This window comes from Odocoileus virginianus, chromosome 4, assembly GCF_023699985.2.
Source record: "Odocoileus virginianus isolate 20LAN1187 ecotype Illinois chromosome 4, Ovbor_1.2, whole genome shotgun sequence".
Classification (NCBI taxonomy): Eukaryota; Metazoa; Chordata; class Mammalia; order Artiodactyla; family Cervidae; genus Odocoileus; species Odocoileus virginianus.
In genome coordinates this window covers 10,011-29,852 of record NC_069677.1, presented here as the reverse complement: position 1 = coordinate 29,852, position 19,842 = coordinate 10,011, and the positions used below count along the sequence as shown (strand labels likewise).

Below are 19,842 nucleotides of genomic sequence, written 5' to 3'. Positions count from 1 at the left end.
CTTGGCCCACCTTTTGGGGCTGTGATTCCAATAACAATTTAATTTTCAGAGACCTAGTAGTTTTATTATGGCATGCTTCATTCCTGTGCTACCTATATGAGAAAAATCTGTATTCTGCTTTTGATGAATGAAGTGTTCTAAACATGTCATTTAGGACAATTGGTAGTGCTATTCAGGTCACCTGTATCCTTACTGAATTTCTGTTTACTTGTTCTACTAATAAAGGGGTATTGAAATTGACTTTAATTGTAGATTTGTCTGTTTCTCTTCTCAGTTCTGTCAGGTTTTTGCCTCATATAAGTGATACTCTGTTGTAGATGCATTCACAGTAGGGGTGATATATCTTGGAGAATTGACCTTTTATCATTATGTATTAATAGGGTCCCTTTTTATCCTTGATAATTTTCATTGTTTTGAAGTCTACGTTGTCTGAAATTAATTCAAAAACTTCTGGCTCAGACAGTAAAGAGTCTGCCTGCAGTGCAGGAGACCTGGGTTCGATTCCTGGGTCAGGAAGATTCCCTGGAGAAGGAAATGGCTACCCACTCCAGTATTCTTGCCTCTGTCCCATGGACAGAGGAGTCTGGCAGGCTACCGTCTGTGGGGTTGCAGAGAGTCAGACAGGACTGAGCAACTTCACTTTCACTTTCTTTCAATACAAACATGTCAGTTTTCCATTGATTGCTATTTGCATAATATAGCTTTCTCCATCTCTTTACTTTTGAAGTAAGTCTTTGCTTTTATTTTTTTTTTACTTTTTTTTTTGTAAGTCTTTATATTTAAAGTGGATTTCTTATAGACAGCATATAATTGGGTCTTACTTTTTTTTAAAAATCAAATATAACTATGTATGGCTTTTATCTGGTGTGATTAGACCATTCTCATTTAAATATTGGTATGGTTGTATTAAAACCTACCATTTTGTCATTTTCTATTTGTTGCATCATTTGTGCTTTATTTTCTTTTTTTCCTTTCCTAATTTAAGTCAAGCATCTTTATATTTTCATTTTATCTCCCATTGACTTGTCATTTATGCCTTTAAAATTACTTTTTAAAACTGGTTTTCCTAAGATTAATAATATATATTTTAAAATAATTTTAATCCACCTCCAAATAGTTTGCTGTTTCATGTATAATGAAAGGACCTTAACAGTGTATTCCCAATTCCTCCTTCCTATCTCATACGCATTGTTTTCATGTATTTTACTTATACATATGCTATATTTAGCCAGTACATTGTTCCCCTGCTTTATTGTTTTTCATTTTTAATATGGCTTCTAGAAATTTTTAAATTGTGTATATGATTCATGTTTCTATTGAATGACACAGCTCTAGAATTCTGGATGTTACCTATCCTACTACTAACTCCTGTCATCAGTTTTTCAATTCTGTTATTGGTCCTGTTCATTATAGTGTTCCACTCTGAACTCTTCTTCTAGATTCTGAATCTAGGAAGCATTTCCCCACTTTTTATTTCTAGTGGGTTGTGATTCCTTGAGGGGATGGATTTGTGTCAATAGCCTGCAAGCTTACCACTTCATTCTCTTTCCCTTTTTCAATTATTTCCACTTTATCTGTAGCTGAACTTTGGTTTGGGGCACATTTGCTTCCTCACTTGATTTACTCACATGGTGTACCATCTAGTGGTAGTAGAGGGTAACCTTCATTCCCCAAAGTTTAATTCTGCTCCTGTGAGATGACTTTGAATGCTATTGATAGTATAGGGAACTTTAGGGAAAGAAGGAAGCCATTGATGAATTTTAAATATATATTGTGTATTAGTTTCGCATCAGCATTATGTTACATTGCACTATATGTGCTATATGTATAATTTTTTTTTACTTTACAATATTGTAGTGGTTTTTTGCCATATGTATAATTTGTCACACCTCAATAGACTTGTCTTTTAATCATTAGAAAGTTTTATAATTGACTTTGTTCTATAATATTATAACTTTTATTATTTATTTTGTGTCAGAGACAAGGCAAAACTGCTTAAGAACAGAATGACTTAACTGATTATGGACAGTTTAGGGACTATAATCTCGAGGCTACAGGCAATAGGAGATGTTCTTAAGTAACATAATTCAATTGCTGTTGTTTAGTTGCTTAAGTTATGTCTAGCCTTTTTGCAACCCCTGGGACTGTAGCCTGCCAGGCTTCTCTGTCAATGGGATTTTCCAGGTAAGAATACTGGAGTGGATCTCCTTCTCCAGAGGATCCTTCCAACCCAGGAATTGAACCCTCATCTCCTGCATTGCAGGTGGATTCTTAACCACTGAGCAACTCAGAAGGAGTAAAACACTTAGGCAGAGTTCATTTTAATAACCATATAGTTTAATATTCTAAGAGGTATGAAGTAAAGTGTCACATCTGGAAAAGGGCTGAAAAGGGTTTTATAAGAAAAGAGATATTTTCAAAAGTCATTTAGTCACAGATGTGTTAACAGTCTGTTGTGTAAAGACAAGAACTTGAAATCTGGAATAAGACTACTTAGGTTTGAATATACCATTTTTGAGCCATGTGATCTTGGGCAAGATATGAATCCTTTGAGTCTTAGTTTTTCATTTTAACAGTGTTATTCTCTTTTCCTAAAGGAAATCTAAAGATATAATTAGCAAAACAACTTCTCACGGTGAAAAATTTTGTGCTGATTTGGATGATTTGTCAGAGGAACTCACAGTTTAACCAAGAAGGTAGAAAATTGGTTGAAGAGTCTAAGAAACACTGTGATAAACTCAGTAGCAACCTTGAAATAATTTCTAAAGAGACCAAACAGAGATGCGAGGCTCTGAACACAAGCACACTTTGTTTTTCTGAACAGTGGGCATCTTGGTTAAGTAAAAGACAAGAGGAACTTCAGAATTTATTGAAGGTAATTACTTTGTAACTGGAACCTCCCTTGGGGAGAACAGGTGATCATCAGAAAATTTTATTTTTTTGGCTAAGTATTGGCTTCAAAACACATGCTAAAGTATAATGAATTACTTAAAATTGGAAGGATAACAGTTGGTATGCTAATACATGATCTTGTTTCACATATACGTTTCCTAGATCTCCAGATGATTTAACATTTGTCTGATCTGTCCTATATCTATCTTTGGTTTTTGATTTGTTAGTTACTTTGGTTTAGAGCATGCTGTCTTTTGGTGTATAATACTTTTCACTTATAAATCATTTTTACTTTTGTCCGGGTATATTCAAACCTGTTATTGCTTTAAGTATTTAGGGTATTGTTCTGGTTACTCAGAAGACATCTGATAGGTTTGTGGGTTTGCTTGAACTTAATATTTGCATGAACCCTTTGTGGCTTGGTTTTTCTTCTGTGCAATGAAAGGATTTTACTACTATTCTTAAAAATTAAGAATAAATAAAAGCACTTAAAAGAACTTAAGTGCTTTAAGCTATATAACCTATTTTCACAAAAAGGAACTATGACTAGTAGAGAAATAGGTAATTTCAGGTTTGGGGCACGAAATATACCAGATGAGCCTATAGATCTTGTCATACCAGAAAGTAAAGATGCTGTTAAAGATTAATGGAATTATCTCAAAAAGACTTAGGAGCCAACCTGAGACACTCCCTTATTTAGAGGTGGTGCAATTTGAGCATCATGAGGAATAATTGCTACAATAGATTAAGATATATCAAATATGTTAAAATTGATACATTCATAAAAATTTCATTAGTCTCCTTTGGATCATGCTAGGGAAGCAGTAAATTATTTTAAGAAGTGGTAAACGAAGGGAAACAATTGAAAGGTTATTTGACTTTCCTGAAAGAACTCTGTCTTGGTTTAGCAGGGTAATGGATGACGAAAAGTGTTTCAAAGAAGAATTCCAGCTAGTAAAATGCAGAAGAAATGATAGAATTAGGATATCACCATCTTGCAAAACCCCTAGTGAAATAATCCTTGTGGACATTAGTGAGTGCATACACCATTTGAGCAAAAGCTGATGAGAGATCTTTATAACTAAGAAGGTGACCATACTCAAACACACTTGTTGATTGTTTTCCATGCAGCTTGTGAGATTTTAGTTTCCCGAGCAGGGATTGAACCTCGGCCCTTGGTAGTGAAAGCACAGTCTCCTAACCACTGGATGACCAGGGAATTCCCCACACCAATTAACCTTAACATGAGAGACACAACCAGGCATTATGTACTTTCAGTACCACCTATGAAATATTCTTGCCAAAAAGTTAAAACCTGGTCTAGATCAAGCGTTTAGATTGAACTAATTTGTAGAAAATACAGAGGACAAATGAACATGTGAAAATAATAGAGGTGCACTTGAACATATCTAATAATTGAGATATTCAGTAGAGCACAAATACCTGGTTTCTTCAATGAAATTTTCTTTCAAAGCAGAAAGTATGGATAACCTATATCAAAAGAGAGTTAAGGCCTAGAGGGCCTTAAGCCCTGGTTTGCCTAGGACAGTTCTTGTTGATATTTACTGCACTGGGGTAATTATTATTAATGGCCCTTTTTTACTCTTAGAATATCTCAGTTTTGATGAGAAGTTATAGAGTCACTTACTTAAGACATATCAGTTCAGTTCAGTCGCTCAGTCATGTCTGACTCTTTGTGACCCCATGAATCACAACACGCCAGGCCTCCCTGTCCATCACAAACTCCAGGAGTCTACTCAAACCCATGTCCAGCGAGCTGGTGATGCCATCAAACCATCTCATTCTCTGTCATTCCCTTCTACTACTGATCCCAATCCTTTCCAGCATTAGGGTCTTTTCCAATGAGTCAACTCTTCGCATGAGGTGGCCAAAGTATTTGGAGTTTCAGCTTCAGCATCAGTCCTTCCATTGAACACCCAGGACTGATCTCCTTTAGGATGGACTGGTTGGATCTTCTTGCAGTCCAAGGGACTCTCAAGAGTCTTGTCCAACACCACAGTTCAAAAGCATCAATTCTTTGGCACTCAGCTTTCTTCACCATCCAACTCTCACATCAGTACATGACTACTGGAAAAACCATAGCCTTGACTAGATGGACCTTTGTTGGCAAAGTAATGTCTCTGCTTTTTAATATACTATCTAGGTTGGTGATAACTTTCCTTCCAAGGAGTAAGCGTCTTTTAATTTCATGGCTGCAATCATTCGCAGTGATTTTGGAGCCCCAAAAATAAAGTCTGCCACTGTTTCCACTGTTTTCCCATCTATTACCCATGAAGTAATGGGACCAGATGCCATGGTCTTAGTTTTCTGAATGTTGAGCTTTAAGCCAACTTTTTCACTCTCCTCTCTCACTTTCATCAAGAGGCTTTTTAGTTCCTCTTTAGTTTCTACCATAAGGGTGGTGTCATCTGCATATCTGAGGTTATTGATATTTCTCCCGGCAATCTTGATTCCAGCTTGTGCTTCATCCAGCCCAGGGTTTCTCATGATGTACTCTGCATATAAGTTAAACAAGCAGGGTGACAATATACAGTCTTGATGTACTCCTTTTCCTATTTGGAACCAGTCTGTTGTTCCATGTCCAGTTCTAACTGTTATTTCCTGACCTGCAAACAGTTTTCTCAAGAGACAGGTCAGGTGGTCTGGAATTCCCATCTCTTTAAGAATTTTCCACAGTTTATTGTGATCCACACAGTCAAAGGCTTTGGCATAGTCAATAAAGCAGAAATAGATGTTTTTTCTGGAACTCTTCTTGCTTTTTTAATGATCCAGCGGATGTTGGTAATTTGATCTCTGGTTCCTCTGCCTTTTCTAAAACCAGCTTGAATATCTGGAAGTTCATGGTTCACATATTGCTGAAGCCTGGCTTGGAGAATTTTGAGCATTACTTTACTAGCGTGTGAGATGAGTGCAGTTGCACGGTAGTTCAAGAATTCTTTGGCATTGCCTTTCTTTGGGATTCGAATGAAAACTGACCTTTTCCAGTCCTGTGGCCATTGCTGAGTTTTCCAAATTTGCTGGCATATTGAGTGCAGCACTTTTACAGCATCATCTTTCAAGATTTGAAATAGTTCAACTGGAATTCCATCACCCCCACTAGCTTTGTTCGTAGTGATGCTTTCTAAGGCCCATTTGACCTCACATTCCAGGATGTCTGGCTCTAGGTGAGTGATCAGACCATCGTGATTATCTGGGTTGTGAAGATCTTTTTTGTAAAGTTCTTCTGTGTATTCTTGCCACCTCTTCTTAATATCTTCTGCTTCTGTTAGGTTCATACCATTTTTGTCCTTTACTGAGCCCATCTTTGCATGAAATAGTCCCTTGGTATCTCTAATTTTCTTGAAGAGATCTCTAGTCTTTCCCATACTGTTGTTTTCTTCTATTTCTCTGCATTGATCACTGAGGAAGGCTTTCTTATCTCTCTTTGCTATTCTTTGGAACTCTGCATTCAGATGGAAATATCTTCCCTTTTCTTCTTTGCTTTTTGCTCCTCTTCATTTCACAGCTATTTGTAAGGCCTCCTCAGACAGCCATTTTGCATTTTTGCATTTCTTTTCCATGGGGATGGTCTTAATCCCTGTCTCTTGTACAATGTCATGAACCTCCGTCCATAGTTCATCAGGCATTCTGTGTATCAGATCTCGTCCCTTAAATCTATTTCTCATTTCCACTGTATAATCATAAGGGATTTGATTTAGGTCACACCTGAATGGTCTAATGGTTTTCCCTACTTTCTTCAATTTAACTCTGAATTTGGCAATAAGGAGTTCATGACCTGAGCCACAGTCAGCTCCCTGTCTTGTTTTTGCTGACTGTACAGAGTTTCTCCATCTTTGGCTGCAAAGAATCTAATCAATCTGATAAGACATATCAGCCAAATCTAATGATGAATTTTGATTCAAACAAGTCTGAAAAACATGAGAGAACTCATGAAATTTAAACACTGACTAGACATTTGATGTAAAGAAAAGAATGCTAAATTTTTTAGATGTGAGTTCAGTTCAGTTCAGTCGCTCAGTCATGTCCGACTCTTTGCAACCCATGGACCACAGCATGCCAGACCTCCCTGTCCATCACCAACTCCCGGAGTTTACCAAAACTCATGTCCCTTGAGTTGGTGATGCCATTTAGATGTGAGAGTGGTCTTAAAAAGTTCTTAACACTTGGAGAACTACACTTTGTAAAAGGATAAAATGATACAGAAATTGCTTCAGAACTGTCTTGGTGGAGAGCAGGAGTAACTGGCCAGTCTTAATTGATCTATATCCCATGTAGTAATAAATGGTGAGGCTGGGTAGTGAATATAAAGGGGTTATTAGCATTACTATTTATACTTTGACGTGTGTTTCTAAAACCTTTGTTATGGAAAATTTCAAGGTAAGGAAAGTTAAAATGTTGCATAAAGGACTGGCAACTTTGATCTTAGTAATGAAATCTCATTTGCATCATTTACAGGTTGTAAACCAAGGATGTGACACTTCAAGTTTAGAGATTACTCAACAATTAAGTGGGCATAAAGCAGCTAATGAGAACCAGCAAAACTTTTTTCTCAGTCAGATAACTATTGATGAAGAAGAATTAATGACACGAAGTCAAGAACTTAATAAAACTGTAAAAATAGGTTTGACTAAGCTTAACTGCTTTCTACAACAGGATCTGAAACTGGATATCCCAACAGGTACTTTTAAAGGGAAATTGAATTTAAAAAATTTTGAAGTTGAATTCAACTGTATACAGTGCTAGTTGTTCCTAGAAACTAGGTCCTGCCATTCCCTGACACAGATTTACCATCTCACTCTGATTAACTCAAATATGGAAAAACTGGAATCCTAAGCATTAGATGATATACATGGCATATACTCCCAGAAACTTGGGCAAGCATAATTCAGTAAAAGTTTACAAACATTCAGGGAACTGGCTTTATTAAGAGAGCACATTTTAGAAATGTGCTAAAGAGAGCACAAAAAGAAAGCCTACCATCTATCTAGCACTGTTTATAAAAGGACATTTTAATACCAAAAATGGAGGAATGTAATTCAATAAATCTAGTTTAATGCAAGGTTTACCACATTGTACATTTTTTATGTGTACCTCTCCTTTTGTCATGGACCGTTTAGATTGGCATTCAAGAATTACCATTTTGGGAGGTCAGAGCAGTATAAGCTATAATGTATTCAGGGAAGCCTTCAAGAAAGAACGTGTAACAAACTATTTAACACAGGATGAATAACTGAGTTATTCATTAGGTTGTGGTAGTGGTAACACTCTGTAAATTTACTAAAACTCATTGAGTGTATTTTGTGGTATGTAAATTATACTTTAAAGTTGTTCTTATTTTTTTTAAGCAGTTATAAAAGGAGATGGCACTAATGGATGCTAGTTAATTTTTTTCCCCAAGACTCTTGATGTTTATTATCCATTTTTCAATGAAATTAGGAATATAAATGTTAAGTGAAAAGGCCAGAGCCTGTGTAAATTATGAGAACATGAATTATTGTAAAGAAATGTAACTGGTTAATATTTACTTTCCACCAAATTTACAGTAAAATGATTATTCCTATCTAACTGATCATGCTGAGAAAATTGTGTCTTATTCCAATAATATTGCCATTTTTTTCTAGAACACTCTGAATCCTTTTAGAGCCTATAATACATCTTCTGTAGGTGGAAAATGTCATGTTTTGGCATAGGTTGGATCTTGCAATTGGTTGAGTTGTCAATTTAGGAAATATTTTAAGCAACCTATGCCTGACAGATAACAAAATTGATTCTCATATGTGGCAGTGGTTATATTTTTGTAAGACAAAGACTTATTGGGAAGTATAAGTTTTAGTATTAAAAAAAATGCTGGGAGAGTAGTTCAAGAGTGAGGGAACATATGTATAACTATGACTGATTCATGTTGATGTATGGCAGAAACCAGTACAATATTATAAAACAATTATTTTCAATTAAAAAAAAAAAAACCCTTTACTCATATGCCACATTTCAATTTTTACCACTTATATCCACTAAAGGTATGACCCCACAGAGGAAAAATTATGTATACCCATCAACACTGGTGAGAACCCAGCCACGTGAACAGCTCCTTGATCAGTTGAAAATGAAACAGCCTGAGCTGTTAACGACACTAAACTGTTCAGAAAACAACAAAGAGACTAGCCAGGTAAGATTTATTTTAGGCCTCATAATTTTAGAATTCTCCCATAAACTTTTTTTAAAATTTACCTTTATTTATTTATTGTATTACTTATTTTGGCTGTGCTAGGTCTTCGTTGCTGCATGAGGGCTCTCTCTAGTGACAATCAGGGGCTGCTCTCTAGGTGCGGTGGCTTCTCTTGTCACAGAGCCAGGCTCCAGGTGTATGGTGCCGGGGTCCTTGCCCCAGCAGGATCCAGGGGTACCCTCAGGATGAACGGCATCGGCGAGAGAGAAACACAGTGAAACAAAGCTCGGGGGCTAAGTCTGAAGTTTATTTTTGCACTGCCCCTTTATACCCTTAACAACATCTTTTTTGGGAGAAATGCATATTGTTTACACACTGGTCATCTCAAAACATTACAGCAACTTGACCTTCAACAGAAACAGGATGTCACCCACATACTTCTCGTTTACAAGAGTCTTTCTTATCATTTGGCCTTCAGGCTTGCTAACATTTTATGGCTTGCACCTGGTGTGACTTAAGCAACTTCAGTAGCCAACCCTGTTTTTCTTGTGATTAATCTATTTTCTTTCTAATAGGTGTCATCTCCATGGGTACTAGATAGGATTACATTTTTACAGAACAGAAATGAGAAGGATTCCAAAAACAGCAGATAGAGCACAAAACAGGCTCTTAGTCTAAAAGTTAACTACCTGCAAGAAGACACCAGCTAATCTCTATCTAAAGTATTTTCTATTAGGCACATTTGTGGCTATTATTTGTGGAGCTTTTCTCACCCCGCAGAGGGACCTATGCTTAATAGTTTCTTTTGTTAGCGTACTATGTTTAGGATGTTTAGAACAATGAGAGCACACATTTATCAAACAAGCCAGAATGCCAGCAAAAGGGTTTGAAATGAAGCATTTCCTTCATCCCTGGCCCCTTCATAGGGTGCCAGCATCCAGGAGATTTGATAATTAGGGTTTTAAGTTGGTCTTTATTCAGTGAAAGAGGAGCAGGAGAACTCTCAGCAGGCAACACAAGAATCTGCAGCAGGGCAAGCAAGAACAACAGCAGAAAAGGGGGGAGGATACAGGGTGGGGCAGAGGCCGAGGCCAACCTGGAGGGTTCCTTGTATCCTGAACGGCCTTGCGTGTCAGGTTTTTTCCTCATGACCTTGTCATGGATGGGATCCTGAACGGCCTTGCATGTCAGGTATTTTCTTCATGACCTCGTCATGGGTGGGATCTCCCATAATGGCTCCCAGCAGTATGGTCTTCAAGAGTTGGGGCACATGGGCTTAGCTGCTCCTTGGCATGCAGGATCTTCCTGAACCAGGGATCCACCTGGCGTCCCTGCATTGCAAGGTGGACTCCTAGCCACTGGACCACCAGGGAAGCACTAGACAATGTTTATGTTGTTTATTCATGTGCTTGACATTGTTGAGCATTTTACATATATATGTTTACTCAGTGAATTCTCTCAGTAACTCCATAAAATGAATGCTAGTGCTATCCCCATTTTAACAGGTGGGGAAACTAAGAATTACCTTGTCCCAAATTACAAGGATGGAGCTGGAAGTAGAACCTAGAGAATCTCCACAATCTGTGCATTTAACTACAGTAATTATAGAAAAGTTGGGAAATTGGAAAGTAACAAAGAAGAAAGTAAAAAGTAAACTATAATCTCTCTATTCTGAGATTATCACATTTAACACTTTATTATAGGTCCTTCTCTATGTGAAAACATAACAGGAATTATTTTTAATATTTTGTAGACTTTCTGCTAATTTTGTTGAGGTTTAACTTTTAAGTAATGGACATTGTGTTATTTTTCAAAGAAGAAAACTGCCTTGTGTGATTTTTTTTGACCCCACTCCCACCATGTGAAGATTTTTAAGCCCTGGTAATTTATCAGTTCATCTAGCTTCTTCTTTTAGAACTTGGATGAAGAAAACGCAGTTATGGTGCTCACTGTTGAAGAAGCTGTAACTCAGGAACCATCTGTAGATACTAGTTTGGATTGTTCATCAAGTGGTGGGGTTCCATTTTTCCAGGTACCTGATTGTATCTTGTTAGATACCCTTTCCACATCTAACGTAAATCTGTCATTTGCTATTCAGTATAAAGGCATTGCTCTTGATGGATGGAACAGGAAAATATTTTAGTCATTCCATTGGGATGGCTTGTTAACTTTTCTGGTTTAAAAATTTACACAAGTATGATAATTGATTAGGTTTTTTTTTTTTTTTTTTTTTGTAGGATAAATAAAAAGCAAAATTTGACTTATTCCCATCCTTGGCTGGTAATCTTCTGTTGTTATCCTTACCCCTTTTCTACTTCCTCCATACTCAGAATGATAACAAAAGCAGTCATTTCTCTCTTCCCTCCACATTTGACGTGGATGTCCTGGAGCCTAACTCTGCCCACAGTCAGACTTTGAAGGCTAAGATATTTAAATTGAGACTGAAAGCCTCTCCTGTTTAATGACTGAGTCTCCTGCCTGAGGCTTTTCTCCTATTAACTATTCCCCCAGGTAGCTTGCACTTCTCACCTGCCTTGATCGTGAGCATTTACATCCTGTGCCCTCTCCTTCCCCCTTTTCACCACTTTTGGGAGTATGACACTCTAAACTGTCTAATCTTTCCCACTCATTTAAAGGCATAAGCCTAGACAGAGTCTGTGAAGTAAGAATTTCCTTACATAGGATGTTGGTGTCTACATTTTATATCATAGATGAAGTGCTGCTTCTGATGTGTCTATGCTTCCACCATGATCTAAAGAATCTCCATTCCTATTAAGCTATTAAAACTTCTAGCTCAGATTCTATTAAATTCCTCTCTCTCTGCATCAAGGCAATTTTATCCCCCAAATCTTCCTACCTTTTGCTTTATTCTTTACTATTAGAAAATGCTAGATATATTTCTGTTTTTCAACCCTCGCTTCTATCTTATAAAATTAAGAAAAGAGGGAAAGTTAAGAGAACTTTCAATTCAGTTCAGTCACTCAGTTGTGTCCAACTCTTTGTGACCCCATGAATCGCAGCACGCCAGGCCTCCCTGTCCATCACCAACTCCTGGAGTTTACTCAAACTCATGTCCATCAAGTCGGTGATGCCATTCAGCCACTTCATCCTCTGTCATCCCCTTCTCCTCCTGCCCCCAATCCCTCCACGCATCAGATTTAGTGACTGCTTAATCCCTATTTGAAAATTCTTTCATTCTTACAGCATATGATGTTCTGAAGGCCAGGCTTAGTGGTTCAGTTATGGCAAGGAAGTTCCTACAGTACCAGAAAAGACTTGGGATTGGATTTTAGACCTTTAGCTAAAGTCCAGAAATTATTTTTTTCTCTCATGTCTATCTGATTTGGGGAAGTTTTCTAGGTTAGAAACTCTAAAGTTGCTTTACAATATGTCTAAGAATTGATGAGTGGGTCTGAAAGGAAAGTCATCAGTTACCTAAAGCTCTCTAAGGGCAAGTACAAGGATTCCAATGAAGTATTTCCAAATGAGAAACATGAAATAAGTTTTTAAAAAGATAAAATATAGGTTAAATAAAATATATTGAGATCTATGCTTAAAATAGAACTACCTGCATCTTGCAGCCCGTGGGATCTTAGTTCCCTGACCAGGGATTGAACCCTGGCCCCAGCAGTGAAAGCACAGAGTCCTAACCCCTAGACTACCAGGAAAGTCCCAGAATTGCCATTTTTGTACAATAGCCCATCTTTGTTTCCCTAGAGCAAGATTTCTAGCAGCAGCACTATTGACATTTTGAGCTGGCTAATTCTTTGTTGTGGTGACCTGTCCTGTGTATTATGTGGTATTTATTAGCAGCTTCCCTGGCTTCTATCCACTGAAAGCCAGTAGTACCCCTCTAGCTTTAACAACCAAAAACATCTTCAGACATAAGCAAATGTCCCAAGAGGCAAAAGTCTCCCTGTTGATAACCATGGCCCTACAGTAAAATCTGTAATTATTTTTTTGGAAAACCATACAGAAAATTAACATTTCCTTCTCAAACACACCCCCCACTTGGTGATAAAATAAGAAGGCATTCATTTCTACTTTCCAGGCAAAGTGTTGGCTCAAATTTGTGCTGAGTATTTCTAAAGTTTTCCACACCTTATTTCTTCCCTGTATCCCAGAGAATTTTGAAAATAGAATATGATTAATATGTGTCACATGTTACTTTATATTGACTTAATTTTCTCCCTTAAATCCACAGCATAAAAAATCACATGGAAAAGACAAAGAAAAGAGAGGCACTAACCCATTGGAGAAGTCTAAAGTAGAAGAAATCACAGAGCAATCTGTTACAAAGAGCAGATTACCTCTACGAGCCCAGAACAATTTTTAGTTAACTTGAGGATTGGTAATTTCACTTTTTAAGGAGAATGAAAAATAAAACCTGTAACCCCAGAACTTGAGCCTTGTGTGTAGATTAAAAACTAGTAGAAAATATCAAGGCAGTACTGTAAATGTAGTTGAATTTACTGTCTACCTATTTTTCTGTCATTGCTGTAGTTCCCTCTATGTTAAGTTGGATTTCATTTGGGATTTTCATGGAGTAAATATGTATTTCTAGCTTTTGATATAAAATAGCTCTTTTAGAACAAATGAAAAATGTTTTCTTGTATATTACTAAATAGCAGATAGATAGACGCTGCAGTGTTCCTTTAGGCTTGAACTTATATAGGTAAATATCACCAGCACTTGGTCTTAGGAAGGCCATATCCTTTCTCTTCTTGCTATGATTGAATTATGTTTATCTCTCCTTGCCTCCTTCCCTAGACTTTTTCATTCTGCCTGCTCAGCTCACTTTCTCCCTTCTTATTTGTCACCAAACCATTTGTAGAGCTAGAAAATGGTATCTATCTATTATTATTATGAGATAGCCAGAGTTTTATCTAGAAACCTTTGACACTTTTCTGTGCTTATCTCTAAAATCACTGTCAACAGTAAACATAACCCTGGAAACATCCCGTCAATATCTTTGTTTCCCCCTAGATGTGAAAAAGCATTTCATTCCTTTATGAGGCCTAACACCTTAGCCCCTACAGAGTTCACAAAAAGCCATCCTCTCCAGAATATAGATTGCTATTATGGGAGGAAAACCCTGAGTTCTGATTAATGGCTGTGTGACCCCATTTTGAGGCCTATATCTTGTGCAAAAGGTCACACTGATTTAAAGGCTTTTTGAAGCTATTGATTATGAGTGTAATTTATATTCTTTTCATTTACTTGGTGAAACTTTTTGTTGTTCTTTGTATATAATAAAATATGTGTGTATATATTTTTCTCTACTGAAATCTTAACCCTTAATTGAAGGTCCCTGATATTTTTTTGATCCAGCAGCCAAATTTCTGGAAGTCGGGATGTTTCAGCATGAAGAACCAGAGCACTTAGAATATATGCAAAGAATAAATTTTGTGCCCACATCAAGTTAAGTGTAGAAATTCAGAGTTTGATTTTGATAACTAAGTAAAACCAAGCCCTGTTGGAGAATTAGAAAACGTGCTACTTCAAGCAACTCAATTTGCCTTGCAGAGTATTAATTATCTTCATAAAAATGATCGTATAATTTCTCTGCAAAATCAGATGTCAATACAAGCTATGAATAATATCTAATAAAAATAAGCTACCCTTGGTAAATCCATGATTAATAAGCTTGATCTCTACATTAACTTGCTTGTCTCATTATTTCTGTTTCTCTGTAAACATACAGAGTTAAGCAAGTTGTATTAAAACTCCTAAAATAAACTTCTGCACAGATACCAGCAAGGAAGAAAGGCCTTGGTAAACATCCCAGCTTTCAGTTCCACTCCACGGGGCTATACCTTAGTGTGAGATGAATGAGAAACGGATTGGCCCTCACAGGGCCTGAAGTCCAGCTTTAAGTCATCTCATTCCCAAACTGTTTGAAGGTTATCTAATGGGAATGCTAATGCAGCTGGTTGAACAGCCTACAAAAGTCAAAATAAATCAGGAGAATTTTAACAGCTAGAGCCTTAAATTAACTCAGTACATTTTAATATATGGTGTGAAGCACTCAAAAAGTAACCCTCAGCAAAAATAGAGTAGGTAGCTTCAAGGACCCATCATTCCTCCTCAGAGATGAAAACATTCAGAAATAATTTTGTCATAACTTGGAAAAACAGAAGTTTATAGAACCAAGCAAATGTTGCATCAGGAACAGTGTAACCTAAAAATTAGGAAAGCCTTTTGGTGTTTTACTTGCCCTTGATCCATCCCCCTTCCCAGCTCTGTGGTAGTCTTGAAGACAGGCAGAAGCCCATGGTTCTCAGAGTGGGACCTTGTTCCCTGGTCCTGAAGAAGCTGAGGCAGTTTTAATCTCAAAAAGTTGTTGAAATCTGTTTAGGCCAACATGAAGGACTGAAGCAAGGCACTTTCCTTTGTTTCAGCTAACTCTGAACTCAGGTTGGAAAATGGTAGGCATTTCTCAAAAATATTGTAAGGCAAATAACCTGCTGCCACGTTTGGCAAAAGATTACAGTTGAGGTAAATAAAGGTGTGCCCAAAGCCTGAGAGGAAATAATGGGAGAGAATTTCCTAGGGAAATCAGGCTATTCAAAAACAACAGTGTATACTAGGGAACTGAGAAAGCCAATCTATGTTTAGGGCAAGTTGCATGCTTAGAGAAGACCTGAGAAGACCTAAGTGTTCACTGCTGGCTGAACTCTGGGCTCAGCACAAGTAGGAAGTGAAGGCTAAGCAGATTTTAAAATGATCTAGCTAAGCACTAAAGGAACACTCCAATGTAGCCAGTCTACAAAGACTGGGAGGAGGTTTTTTCCCCTTTTGTTTTCTTTTAATTCTTGTCTTATATATATATTTATATATATTTGCCACTGGCATTCAAGGAAATCTGTCAATACTAGCTGAATACAAGCAAAAAAGTCTTCAAAGAAAAGTCAAGTGAGACTTTACAAAAAAAGTTGAGAAAAGTCACTAAACTGCTACAGCCCACAGCAAGGAACAAAAACAAACCACGAGGCATGAAGAATCTGATTGCCAAACTTACCATATTATAATATTCAAATGTTCAGTTTTCAACAAAAAACTGGGAATTATGCAAAGTATGGCTCATTCGCAGAAGAAATTAACAGAGGGAGCATAAACTTTGGACTTTCAATCAACTGTCTCAAATATGCTCACAGAGCTAAAGGAATCCAGTAAGTTGTCTCAACAAATAGAGAATATCAGTGAAGAAACTGTAAAAAAGAACCATACAAATCTGGAGCTGAAAAGTAAAAAAAACCACTAGAGGCTTCCAATAGTAGATATGAACAGGCAATTGAAAGCCAGTGAACTTGAAGCTAAGTCAATTGAAATTGTCCAGTTGGAGAAGCAGGAGGGAAAAAGAATGAAGGACAAATAGAAATTAAGAGACCTGTAGAGCATAATGAAACATAACATTTGCAAAAAGGAAGTACCAGAAGGATAGAGAAAGAAAGGAGCAGAAAGAATACTTGAAGAAATAGTGGCTGAAAACTTCTCAGATTTGCTAAAACACTCAAATCTGCATATCCAAGATGCTCAACAAGTCCAAACAGTATAAACTCAAGAGATCCACAAGACACATTATAACTGAACTGTTAAAACTGAAGACAGAATCTTTTTTTTTTCATTTATTTTTATTATGTGGAGGCTAATTATTTAAAATATTATAGTGGGTTTTGCCATACATTGACATGAATCAGCCACGGATGTACATGTGTTCCCCATCCCGATCCCTCCTCCCGCCTCCCTCCCCATCCCATCCCTCTGGGTATTCCCAGTGCACCAGCCCTGAGCACTTGTCTCATGCATCCAACCTGGGCTGGTGCTCTGTTTCACCCTTGATAGTATGCTTGTTTCAATGCTATTCTCTCAGAACATCCCACCCTCGCCTTCTCCCACAGAGTCCCAAAGTCTGTATATCTGTGTCTCTTTTTCTGTTTTGCATATTCGGTTACCGTTATCATCTTTTAAAATTCCATATATATGCGTTAGTATACTGTATCGGGCTTTATCTTTCTGGCTTACTTCACTCTATATAATGGGCTCCAGTTTCATCCATCTCATTAGAACTGATTCAAATGAATTCTTTTTAATGGCTGAGTAATATTCCATTGTGTATATGTACCATAGCTTCCTTATCCACTCGTCTGCTGATGGGCATCTAGGTTGCTTCCATGTCCTGGCTATTATAAACAGTGCTGCGATGAACATTGGGGTGCACGTGTCTCTTTCAGATCTAGTTTCCTTGGTGTGTATGCCCAGGAGTGGTATTGCTGGGTCATATGGCATTGCTATTTCCAGTTTTTAAAGAAATCTCCACACTGTTCTCCATAGTGGCTGTACAAGTTTGCATTCCCATCAACAGTGTAAGAGGGGTTCCCTTTTCTCCACACCCTCTCCAGCATTTATTGCTTGTGGACTTTTGGATAGCAGCCATCCTGACTGGCGTGTAATGGTACCTCATTGTGGTTTTGATTTGCATTTCTCTGATAATGAGTGATGTTGAGTATCTTTTCATGTGTTTGTTAGCCATCTGTATGTCTTCTTTGGAGAAATATCTTTTTAGTTACTTGGCCCATTTTTTGATTGGGTCATTTATTTTTCTGGAATTGAGCTGGAGGAGTTGCTTGTATATTTTTGAGATTAATCCTTTGTCTGTTGCTTCATTTGCTATTATTTTCTCCCAATCTGACGGCTGCCTTTTCACCTTGCTTATAGTTTCCTTTGTTGTGCAAAAGCTTTTAAGTTTAATGAGGTCCAATTTGTTTATTTTTGCTTTTATTTCCAATATTCTGGGAGGTGGGTCATAGAGGATCCTGCTGTGATTTATGTCAGAGAGTGTTTTGCCTATGTTCTCCTCTAGGAGTTTTATAGTTTCTGGTCTTACATTTAGATCTTTAATCCATTTTGAGTTTACTTTTGTGTATGGTGTTAAAATGTGTTCTAGTTTCATTCTTTTACAAGTGGTTGACCAGTTTTCCCAGCACCACTTGTTAAAGAGGTTGTCTTTTACCATTGTATATCCTTGCCTCCTTTGTCTAAGATAAGGTGTCCATAGGTACTTGGATTTGAGAGGGTAACAGGCAGGAAGGCCAGGGGTCTCCAAACAGAGGAAATAGGCTGCAAGTGCCAGACATTTTTATCTCTCTTAAGTGGCAGGAGGAAACAAGCCAACGATATTTTTTCTTCTCTGTACAAATTTAAAAGGAGGTTTCTCTTAAAATGCTGTGTTGCCATGACACCTGGTTTCACCTGAAGCTAACTATTCTCAGACCTTGAGTTAACCAATACGTTTCTTTTTCTTATGGAAATGTTGTCTTAAGCTATGTTAATGTACCCCAGACTCTATCTTTAAGTTGGTTCCGCCAAACGGCGTAACCTACTTACTCAGATATTGCTCCCTAATCTATGTAAACGAAACTATTTGCTGGTAACCTGCCCTTCTACAAGATTCAAGTCAATCATTTTTTGGCCAGGGATGAATTATCTGGTGCCATTCTAAATTCTAAGACATTCCTTTCTTTTCATTAACAGACTGTGAGTGACTATATAACTTACAGCTAAAGACTAGGAGGGGGGTACTCTTTTTCCCCCTTCTGATGCCTATGTCAGAAGCTTTCTCTATCTCCTTTATACTTTAATAAAACTTTATTACACAAAAGCTCTGAGCGATCCAGCCTCGTCTCTGGCCCCGGATTGAATTCGTCTCCTCCAGAAGCCAAGAATCCCGGCCTCTTATCGTTCAGCAACAACCTTTCAGATTTATCTATGGGCTTTCAATTCTGTTCCATCGATCTATATTTCTGTCTTTATGCCAGTACCATACTGTCTTGATGACTGTGGCTTTGTAGTATAGTCTGAAGTCAGGCAGGTTGATTCCTCCAGTTCCATTCTTCTTTCTCAAGATTGCTTTGGCTATTGGAGGTTTTTTGTATTTCCATACAAATTGTGAAATTATTTGTTCTAGTTCTGTGAAAAATACCGTTGGTAGCTTGATAGGGATTGCATTGAATCTATAGATTGCTTTGGGTAGTATAGCCATTTTGACAATATTGATTCTTCCAATCCATGAACACGGTATATTTCTCCATCTGTTTGTGTCCTCTTTGATTTCTTTCATCAGTGTTTTATAGTTTTCTATGTATAGGTCTTTCATTTCTTTAGGTAGATATACTCCTAAGTATTTTATTCTTTTTGTTGCAATGATGAATGGTATTGTTTCCTTAATTTCTCTTTCTGTTTTCTCATTGTTAGCGTATAGGAATGCAAGGGATTTCTGTGTGTTAATTTTATATCCTGCAACATTACTGTAATCATTGATTAGCTGTGGTAATTTTCTGGTAGAGTCTTTAGGGTTTTCTATGTAGAGGATCGTGTCGTCTGCAAACAGTGAGAGTTTCACTTCTTCTTTTCCTATCTGGATTCCTTTTATTTCTTTTTCTGCTCTGATTTCTGTGGCCAACACTTCCAAAACTATGCTGAATAGTAGTGGTGAGAGTGGACACCCTTGTCTTGTTCCTGACTTTAAGGGAAATGCTTTCAATTTTTCACCATTGAGGATAATGCTTGCTGTGGGTGTGTCATATATAGCTTTTATTATGTTGAGGTATGTTCCTTCTATGCCTGCTTTCTGGAGAGTTTTCATCATAAATGGATGTTGAATTTTGTCAAAGGCTTTTTCTGCATCTATTGAGATAATCATATGGTTTTTATCTTTCAATTTGTTAATGTGGTGTATTACATTGATTGATTTGCAGATATTA

General features: G+C 37.3%; 1 long non-coding RNA gene and 1 pseudogene across 1 annotated transcript; both read left to right on the top strand.

Moving 5' to 3' along the window:
* The first annotated feature begins 2,170 nt into the window (after positions 1-2,170).
* Positions 2,171-9,416, top strand: LOC139034703 (kinesin-like protein KIF11; annotated as a pseudogene).
* Positions 9,417-11,048: 1,632 nt separating this feature from the next.
* LOC139034643 (uncharacterized) lies at positions 11,049-13,480 on the top strand. The gene is made up of 2 exons (XR_011487128.1): positions 11,049-11,111; positions 13,284-13,480. It is a non-coding gene; the product is annotated as an uncharacterized lncRNA (long non-coding RNA).
* The last annotated feature ends 6,362 nt before the right edge of the window (positions 13,481-19,842 follow it).